Here is a 10,490-nt window from a genome sequence, read left to right as displayed (position 1 = left end):
TGTAGTGCGGTGGTCATGTGGGCGGGAGACATCAGCTATATCACATTGGGTGAGTGTCTCAGCCTCTCTGACTTAATTTCCCCACCTGTAAAATGAGGCCAAACTTGCATATCCCCCAGGGTTGGGGTAAGGGCCGAAGCAAGGGATGGTGTGCGGTCCGTGTCACATGGCACCTGCTGGACACCCAGTCGTGGTGTCACCGTCAGCCACCACCGCCTCTCCATCTACCCCAGCCCCTCGGTGCCGAGGCTGGTACTCAAGAGATTTCAGGAACTGAATTTTATCCAGATGTTCCATTACTCGGCCAAGATCGGCAGCATTTATCAAGCAGACCCACAAAAGAAAAGGGTAATGCTGACCCCAGTGGAATAAATCACGAACGGTGGAATCCCAGGGACACGCAGAAGAGGAAACTGGGGAAAGGCATTTCTGTCAGTGCTCCTACGGTCACGCCCGTCTGCCTCTGACGCGGACTCTGGCCCCAGAGTCTCAGAACACGGCTTCCCACCAACCCCACAACGAGGCTGCTGGAGCCCAGAGCCATGCTGGCGGAGGGAGCAATCGTCTCTGGGCTGAAACCACCCAGACAATCCAGAAGCCAACTCTGGGGACTGACACATGGTCCTTTGGGGATGACATGGCAAACAGGCTTTCCAACCCCTCAGGCATGCTGCTGTCACATTAGTCATCGCATGTTGAGGGAAGGGGTCCCTAGACATCGGCTCAGTGGACAGATGAGGAAACTGAGGTCCAGAGAGCAGAGGGGCACTGCCCACCACCAGTCTTCATCCATGTGTTCATTTACTCATTAACTCATTCATCTCATAAAACATTGCTGGAACATTCTGAACCAGATCCCATGCTTTTGGAGACTAAATGATGAATGTGTGGAGTTACATTCAAAATTTTTAAAAAATGCAGCCTGGGCTCAGTGGTGCCATGACGTCTCCAAAACCCCTTTTAGAGAGCCCAGCCCTGCTAGGAGGCAGGTGGCTTGGTCTGATGTGGCTCAGGAGTTGTTCTGGCTAATTCACTGTGGAGCCTGGATCCCCACCAGGCACCAGGCCTCCTGGTTAAAACCTTGTCCTTCCCAGTCACTGGTTCCATGATTCTCATCTCGCAGCTCCCAATCTGTTCTCTTTCTTTCCCTGTACCCTGTGCCCAAGCATCAGAACCATTCCCAGCACATGGAGAGTGCTCAGCAAATATTTGCCAAATGAATGGAAATGCTATGTAAACTCAAAATGACTAGAACTAGTAGCAATGTTGGAAAGATTACATGTGATTGGGTTCAATCCTCCAGCCATTGGGGTGGGCTTGGGTTGAAATCTCAGTCCAGCTTCTGACTGGACAACTAGCCAGGGGACTTAGTACAGTGGATTCCCCTCTGGGAGCCTCAGTTTCCTCTCTGCCTCACAAGAGCACATAAGAGCACTTCATAAAACACGTGGATCTTAGTGTGCTACCACACACAGGATAATCAAATCAAGAAATTTGGTGTATTTGTCTATTGTTGTTTAGTTTGTTCTTTCATATTTGGGCAGTAGGGAAGAGGAACAGGGACAAAAACTAGACTCCAATCAATGGTTCTCTGAATATTCATTATTGGTCTCACCCACTGAGAATGGGGGATTGCTTGTTATCACAGCATCACCTGGTCCATCCTGACTAAATCAAGACCCCATCAGGACTCTGATGAAAGCTCAGACCACAAGAAAATGGTAGAATTCATGCAAAAGTCAGAGTTTCTCAACTTTATTGACCTGGAATTCATATGTGTTCCTAAGATCCTTGATGCCCAATGGTGGCCTCCTCTGAGTTCTGGAATCTGAGGGTTCCTGGATTGAATGGTGCTGTGTCAGGGTTCACAGAGGTTCCCAAGGCTGCAATGTGGCAGAAGGGGGCAGACCTGACACCACAAAGCAAGGCCTAGGTTTGTACCAATGAGTCATCACCGGGAAGGAGCTTGAGCCTGACATTTTTTGTTGTTGTTCATTTAAAATTTTTTAAATATTTTCTTGAGACTGAGTTTGTTTTGCAGAGTTTCGATGAACCTAAGATTGTGTTTTGGGTGTTTTGCTGCCAGCTACTTTGCGGCCCCTCCTAGTTGACAGCATCTTGCCTTCAGAGGCTGCAGAAGAGGGGTGCTTGTTGCTATTGTGAACAAAACACTGCAAAAACAATCGGTTCACATGTGTGCCCCGAGAAGATGACCCAGGGCCCGGAGGGGATCAGGCTAAGGGTGGAGAGGGGGTCACTCTGAGGTCAGCTGTAGCCTTGCTCAGAGGCACCTCCATAGGTGGGAACAGGGCCACATGACCCAGGACAGAAGGTCATGACCAAACACAATGAGAACAGCAGAAATCTCACCCAAAGGAGTCCACACGCACAGCTGGGGTCCTACTTGGCCCCACTCTGGGTCACATTTTCCCTTGACTGAAAGACCCAGCTGCTTCAAGGCCAACTGGTGAGGTCAGCTGTCCAGGGATGTCGCCAGTCACTCAAGGGTGGACACTTCATAGTAGACAGTGGTGGGTGAAGAAAGATGCTGGCCTGGGGAGTCAGGATGCTTGGTTCCAACCAAAGGGGAGGAAGGAAATTTGGGTGTGTGGAGTAAGGGAGCAAAAGTGTGTAATAATACTGTCATAGCTACCTGTGCACACCTGGGCCAGGCGCTCATCCAGGCACTGGTTAGACTGAGATGATAGGGAGAGGACAGATAGATAGCTAATGGATCTAATCAACTAATTCTCACGGTAGCCTATGCTGTGGGTGGTGTTACTGTCACTTTTTTAACATGGGGAACGAGGCACAGGAGGTCTTTACCCTCCAGGGACACCTCTCTCCTTCCTGCCCTGAGCTCTGGGGGCTGATCTCTATTCTCAGCCTACTCTGTTCCCCCTCCTGGATTCTGCTTGGATTTGGCCATGGCACCCTGGCAGGAGAACTGAAAGGCCAAAGGGGTGACCCCACTTCCTCCCTACCAGCCCTGGCTTATTGTATTTATTTATTTATTTATCTACCTATCTATCTATTTATTTATTTATTTTTGGTGCCAGGAATTAAACCTAGGTATGCTTAACCAATGAGCCACATCCCCAGCTCTTTTTACATTTTATTTAGAGACAGGACCTCGCTAATTTGTTGAGGCTGGCCTTGAACTTGCAATACTCCTGCCTCAGCCTCCTGAGTTGCTGGGAGTCCTGGTTTAGTAGAGCTTTTCTTTTTCTCCCAGCCACAGCCCTCATCCCTCATCCTCATCCCCTCTCCCAGGCTCAGTTGTCACCCCTTCCCATCACAGGCTTCCACCCCTAAGCCCTTCAGTGTCAAGGGTGGAAGAGCTTTCTCTGTAGGACTCCCTGGGGTTTCCCATTGCTGTGAGTTCCTTGGTCCTCTGTACATTACTGAGAAACAGCCCCTTCTACAAACTCTCAGGTGTTTCCTGCAAGACATTGCTTACTGCTCATTGGATAAGAGGGAGGTGCCCCTGGTGACCACCATGCCACATGCCTCTCCTCAGCAAAGGCCAGCCCCACCAGGGCCTTCCACACCTCTGGGTCTCTGTGCATTGCACTGTAGAACAGAATCAGTGGGGCCTGGGCCCTGAGGTCAGTGTCACTGTGACATTACACACCAGGTGTACTGAGCTCAGTCAGATGGCCTCTCTAGACAAGGTTCATAGGCAGAGGCTGACTGAGGGTGCAGAAGATTCCTGCCACTCCTCCGGCTCTCAGTGCTGACTGAGTGTTCTTTGAGGGACATGAATATGGCTGCCATACTCCTACTGTCCATTGTTGGAGGACGTGTACTTCAATTCTTGGAGCCATGAAGCTTGTCCTTCATAGAGAAAGGGCATGTAGCAAGGTGGTGGGGACACAGCCGTTGGGGGAAGTTGCTACCAAACTTATACCAAAGTCATGGCTGGGACTGGGAACTTGCTGCAGGGTGGCTGCCTTCTAGTCCATCCCCCTGCATCTGGACTCCGTCCCCTGCACCAGCCCAAGCAGCCAACAGAATCAGTATACAGGCTTGGAGGGACCTCCTCAAGAAGCCTCCAGCCTTGTCCTGCCCTTAGAGTCTCTCCTTCCCATTGGCATAGCTAAAACTCCAGCCATCTCTGGATGTGCATGGCTGCCGGGGCTCAGCGTCTCTCTCTAGGCTGCAGACAGAAGAACACACCCCTGCAACACAGCCAACGGTCAGGCACCAGGGGATGGCCATAGCAACCTCTGACGCTTTCCCCACACTGAAGCACAACAAATGATGTCAGCACCCTCAGGGACCTTGAGACCTCACAGGCCAGCACCTCACTTTCCAGAGAGGGGAACTGAGGGCCCAGGAGGGTGTGGCTTGGGCCAGTCTCCTGGCTCCGTGTGCCGGTGGGGACACAGAGCTCTGGGCAGCCAGAGTAACTCTTTCCCTGGAAGGAGCCAAACATAGAGTTGGGAGGAAGGTGAGCTGGGCATCCTCACCACCACTGACATCCCCAGGCTCCTCTGTTTGGAGCCTGAAAACTGGTAACTGGAAGAAGTCAGTGTGACTCACGAACCAAACACTGTTTTTGGTTTTTCCTCTTTCCTAAAAAACTCAGCTATTGGATTTTTTTTTTCTTTTTATTTCAGGGTCAGATTCAATTGAATGGTTTTCTTTCTCCCTTCCTCAGATTCTTTTTTTTCCCTGTTGCCATGGGAACACCCAAGTCCCTTCTCCAGCCGTCATAAAGCTACCTGAATGACAGAGAGAAGATGGAGAGGCTTGCTTGGCCACTGTAGCAGATGCAGCCAGCGTGGGACCGAGTGGCCACACCCCACATCTGACTCACAGCCAGCCTAGGACACCTGCCTCGCTGGCCATGTGGTATTGCTGTCCTTAGATGACCCCACTGGTCCCCAACTTTTGAACCCTCTGAGGATTCAGACCTGCAGTTCCTTACTTAGGAACCTAGTTCCTGTCTCCTCTCTACAAAGAGCTTCCTCCAGAGGCTCTGGCCTGCTGACCCTCCTGCAAGACCACTCCATCCTTCCCTGGTCTCCCTTGGCCTCCCTGCTTCTCATCACCCAGGCTCTTCCTTCCTGTGTTCATCTTTTATTGTTTCATTTTTATGTAATCAAAGTATATGTGCATATTATTTTCAAAAATCTATGAATGCAAAGTAGAAGTAGAAGGAAATTTGCTTAATCAGATAAAAGAATACATACCTACAAAACATCCTACAGCTTAGCCTTGGGCCTGGCAGATTGTTCTTCTCTTCTTTTGAACCAGAGACCTCTGCTAGATCCTCCGTCAGGCCAAGAAGCATCCAAGCCTGATTCCCCTCTTCCCACTTATTGGAGCTGGAGGTGGGGAGCGGCACTGGATTCTTGTATCTGGCACCGTTTAATCCAGGTATCAGTGGGGATAGGAAGAATAACCCAGAACTCTGGGACACTTTAGGTCCCAACGATCAGCACAAGTCCTACTCGGTGACTGTGTATTACAGCAAAACTGAAGCAAGAAGGTCCCGGCTTCCAAATGACCTGCTTCAATATAAAACTGCCTAGAATGAAGTCTTCCAGAAGCCGACCACGAGATTCCCACTCAGCCAGGACACGCTTCTCCTCTGAGTGCTTGAAAGCATGGTGGCTGGTTGGAGTTTATTAAGTTGATTAATAATATCTGACACGAAAAAAATCCATAGCAGACATGATATGGAAAGTGCAATGTTGAACCCTCTCTAAAATCAAGAATGAGACCAGAACGTTTACACCACTAGTTTTCCTTACCAGGACTTGGGAAGTCTTTTATTATTATTATTGTTTTTATTTGACAGCAGAATGCATTTCAATTCATTGTACACAAATGGAGCACAACTTCTCATCTCTCTGGCCGTACACGGGGCAGAGTCACACCATTGGTGCAATCATACATGTACACAGGGTGATAATATCCATCCCATTCCACCATCGTTCCCACCCCCACACCCCCTCCCTTCACTGTCCTTTGCCCAATCCAAAGTTTCCCTCTCCCTTACTGTGGATCAACATCAGAGAAAAGAAAGTCAGAGAAAACATTTGGCCTTTGGTTTTTTGGAATTGGCTTATTTCACTTAGCATGATATCCTCCTACTCCATCCATTTACCTGTAATTTCATTCTATTACCATAATTTCATTCATCTTTATCAGTGACAAACAGAAACAGTCAAAAAATGTAGGTAGGGGGTATGACTGAGGATGTAGCTCAGTGGAAAAGTGTGTGCTTAGCATGATCGAGGCCCTGGGTTCCATCCCCACACCAAGAAAAATGTTCAAAATAGTGCAGGCCAGATCATATTTCCTAAGGTCCTGATTTTAAAGAAACACCTTTAAATATTTTTATCATTTAAAAACAAGTATAAGCTCCTCAAATTTTAAAGAGGAACAAGATAGGTTCAGGAAATTAAAGAAGGACTCCAACTCTTAGCTGCTTCCCCGAGTCTAATTCCTGTCTGCTGGATTCTGGAATACCTGTAGTGACTTGCTTGACTGGAGCAATGCAAATCCCTCAGAAAACTTGGATGGAACCACCATTTGGCCCAGTCATCCCACTCCTAGGTTTATACCCAAAAGACTTATTAAAATCAGCATACTACAGTGATGCAAATTTCACAAGAAATCTGAAGAACGTCTCCATGACCTCTTGGAATGCTGTGTCCGGGACCCTGAATCGCAATGTAAGAAATCCTTGCACCAGAAGTCCCTGAGACCTTCGGTACAGGGAGGTCTTCAGTCAGCCATTCCCGATGAGCCCAGTCTTCACCTCTCCCTGTCAAGGTGCCAGGCACACGTGTGAGTGTGTTTCCATCACCTCCCAATAGTGCCACTACCTTGGGACCAAGCCTTCAACATGTGAGGTTTTAGGGAACATTCCAATCCAGACTAACACTCATCTTTTGGGGAAGCACAGTATGTCAGAGCTCTCTGTTAGGTATTTGGGGCTACAGCAGTGAGCCTGATACCTATTTGGGGGTCAGTAAAGGAGATAAGGCATGCACCCCGAGGGAAGTGCCAGTCGAGTTTCATAGGAGCTCAGAGGTAGGAGAAATCTCTACCAGCTAAAGCAATCAGGGTGGGCTCCTTAGGGGAGAGGACTCGCAGGCTCAGCCTTGAAGGCTGGTGGGCCCTAAATATGGGGAGTTGGAGGGAGCCCGTTTCAGATCAAGGGCTCCTTTCAGTCGACCATAGGAGAGATGGCAGGAGGGGGTGAAATACCTCGCACCGCCCCCCACAAAGCTGCTGTGAGCCCAGCCCAACTGGACAAAAGAAGCTCATACGTGTGTCTGTGTCATTTGGGACCATTAGTGACATTTTCCATGTGTACATTTTCTTCTTTTTTTTCTTTAATAAAGAAAATTTATCGTTCATCCTGAAAACTTCAGAGATACATGGTGATTGGTACATGGAGAGTTGATTGAGAATCCCATGTAATGTGACTTGGACATGGTCTCTTTCTTTCAATTTCTTATAGTTGCTTCATTGATGTTGACTCTGTTTTGGACAAATCTCACCCAATTCATAATCCCTAAATTTCCAAGAGGTCTGAGAGTTATATACATCCTCATTCAAGAAACAGAAAATTCAAACTCAGGAAAAAGGTCTTTAAGAGTTACTGATTGAATCAGTTTAAATAGTTACCATTTCCCAAACTGGTCATTATTATCAACAGAGATGGTGCATTCAGATTGGGTCACCTCTAAGGCAGGTGAGGTTGAGTCCACCTAAATCATAAAGCTGAGAATGGAGGGAGGAGGTAGGTTTTGAAAAGAAATTCAAGCTACTTCTCCAAGCAGGAAGAGAAATGAACGTAGGGCAGTCAATAGCAGGAATTCATTACAGGTGTTTCCGGAGTCCGTTTCCTATTTACTCTCTTAGAAAGAAGTTCAAGACTTTAACCCAAGACTCAGGTGCACATCTTCTATCAACTCAAAAGCAAGCACTTCAAGGGCCAGGACTATTTCTTCGGTGGGATAAATCACTACACAGTAAGTGCTTGCTTGCTTGACTTGTCATCCAATAGATGTTTTTTGTACACCTACTGTGTGTCAGGTAGGCCCTGTTCTGGTCAATGGTATTGACCAATGAACAGACGAGATGGTGTCCATCCCTGGGGACCTGACACTTCAGTGGAAGCTGCAGGCCTGGGCTCCTTTGTGGCTGGCTGGAAAGTCATTCCCTGATTCACCCTGAAGATTGAGAAAACCCACTAGGGTACTAGCTGGGCACCCCCGGGCCTGGTTCTAACCTCAGTTCCTTCCTGAGTGTTTGACTTAGAGAAGAAGCTCTGTTACCTCCAAGAGCTCGTATCCTGTTTATAAAATGGCATCATCAACCCACCCCACAGTGCCATGGAGGGGCTAAAATGGAACCATCTGGAAAAAGTGCCCGGCATGGCGCCTGAGATTGGTTGTGCCTCTGCTTCACAATATTCTTCCCTTTCCCCTCCCCACCTGGAGGCCTCAGGTCCTCATCTTTTTACAATGACCAGTGCAGTCCAGCTGATCTGCTGCTGACGGCCCTTCTCCCAGCTATGACATTTTGTGATTCCAAAACTCCAAAATGGCAGGGGCAGTGGGAGGGCTCGGGAGTCGTTCCTCACCGTGTGAAGTCACCTTGCCTCGCTGGCATCCATCAGGTTTCCCCCTTGTGTGCCAGGAGGTCTGGGGCCTGCCAACTCCCCTAAGCCACACTGGCTGCTCTGCTAAGTGTAAATGGATTTACCATCCGTGAGTGCAGCTTCCCCGTCCCCCAGCAAACCCTGTTATGCAACCCTGTCTGGGGAGACAGACAGCAAATGAGCACAGCTAAAAATACCTCATTTTTGTGTGTGTGGCGGGGGAGGGGTTGTGGGAAGGTGGGTGACATTCCAGAGTGTTCTGGATGTTTGTCTGTGCTTTGCTAGGAATACAGGAAATAAGAACACAGGAGCTGCAGCTCTGGCCACGGTGCCCCTACCCCCACCCCCAAGGCCCTTTCCATCCAGGACTCTGAAATGCCCTTCTGCTCCTTCCTAGGTAATGCACCAACCTCACCGTGCAAACCACGCTTCTGTAGTGGACACTCTGGTCCCCTCCCGGACTCTCAGATCCCATCCTCCAGCTTCTTGGAGTTTTGCTGCTAAAATGGCCAGCACCTGTGACCCTCAGAGCACTGTCATCTGATGCTGCAGGTGGGAGACAGAAAGCCCCACTCACCCTACCCCCTAGCCAATGCCTGCTGGGTGTTGGGTACTAGGAAGCGTTGCTTGCCCTTCAGAGCTGCCAGGAAGAGCTGAGTGGTGGACTTCATGCACCACAGTGCCCTTGGTTGGCTCCTTCTCCTGCACCCTGCCTCTCTCATTTCTGTGGCAGTGTTCAGAAGGTGCTCCATCAACCCGGCACACATGAACTTGCCTTGACTCCAGGTCTGCTTCCAGGAGAACTCCACCTGGGAAGCTGCTGACCAGGAGCCCGTGGTGACCCCACAATAACTTCCTTCCCACACACTCCTGGTGACTGCCTGCGGCCTCTTCTCTGATGGTCAGCAGCGAGCATCACAGTGCCCCCTTTCCACATCTTCTTGCCCTCTCTGTAGTCACTGATTCCCAGAGTGTGGCACTGGAGTGACCTGGGTGTTTATAAAAAGGAAGACATCTGCAATGTAAGTAGTCTGCCCTATTCCTCCTCATATTTTTACTTTTTCTTGTTTTTGAATCAGAGTCCGTCTGTGTTGACCAGGCTGGACTTGAACTCCTAGACTCAAGCAGCCCCCATCTCAGCCTCCTGAGCAGCTGGAGCCAAAGACGTGCACCCCTGCACCAGCTTCCCAAGTGCACTGTATTTTAAGAATATTTGCCTGGAGGATTTAGGACTATTCCTTTCCCTGTCACCAGACCTCAAGCTATTTGTAAAAGAGCTGTTTTCTTACATTTTGTGCAAAATGCTTTGATATGCATCAAGCCATTTGGTTCTCCCAACCACATCATGTATTTTTTTAAGTTGCTATTATATCCACCATAAATAAAAAGACCCAAGAAAGTATTGGATAGGTGGCCTAGGTGACTTTTAAGTCCTCCTCCTTTGCATCTATTCTGTTTTAATCTTCTCCATGACTCTACCCAAGTTAATCACGTGGTTAAGCAGAAGGGAAGGATCAGGTTTACTTGCATGAACTATTTAAGTACAATAATCTGGTGAAATTGGTATTATTATTATTATTACACCTATTTTAGAGGTCATAAAACAGACTAAATGTGGTTAAAGGAAATAATAATCACTACTTTTTCAAGTGCCAGCGACAGATGCCTTATTCCAATCAACAAGTAAAAAAGGATATTTATCACAGTAGCTGACTTCAGGCGGCTGGTCCTTCTTCTTCCAGGTGGTTGGGGAAGAAGATTCCAAGGAGCTCCCAGGCATTCTTAAGATCTGTAGTCCCAGAAGAAGGGGGTGACAATTCTGCTAGCTCTTGGGGAAGATGGAAGAGGAGGAGGAAGAGGA

General features: G+C 48.6%; 1 pseudogene; it reads left to right on the top strand.

Annotated features, from left to right (window-relative positions):
- The first annotated feature begins 288 nt into the window (after positions 1 to 288).
- Positions 289 to 5,640, top strand: LOC143394779 (cytochrome c oxidase subunit NDUFA4 pseudogene; annotated as a pseudogene).
- The last annotated feature ends 4,850 nt before the right edge of the window (positions 5,641 to 10,490 follow it).

This window comes from Callospermophilus lateralis, chromosome 3 (assembly GCF_048772815.1).
Source record: "Callospermophilus lateralis isolate mCalLat2 chromosome 3, mCalLat2.hap1, whole genome shotgun sequence".
Lineage (NCBI taxonomy): Eukaryota > Metazoa > Chordata > Mammalia > Rodentia > Sciuridae > Callospermophilus > Callospermophilus lateralis.
This window is presented reverse-complemented; position numbering and strand designations above follow the sequence as displayed.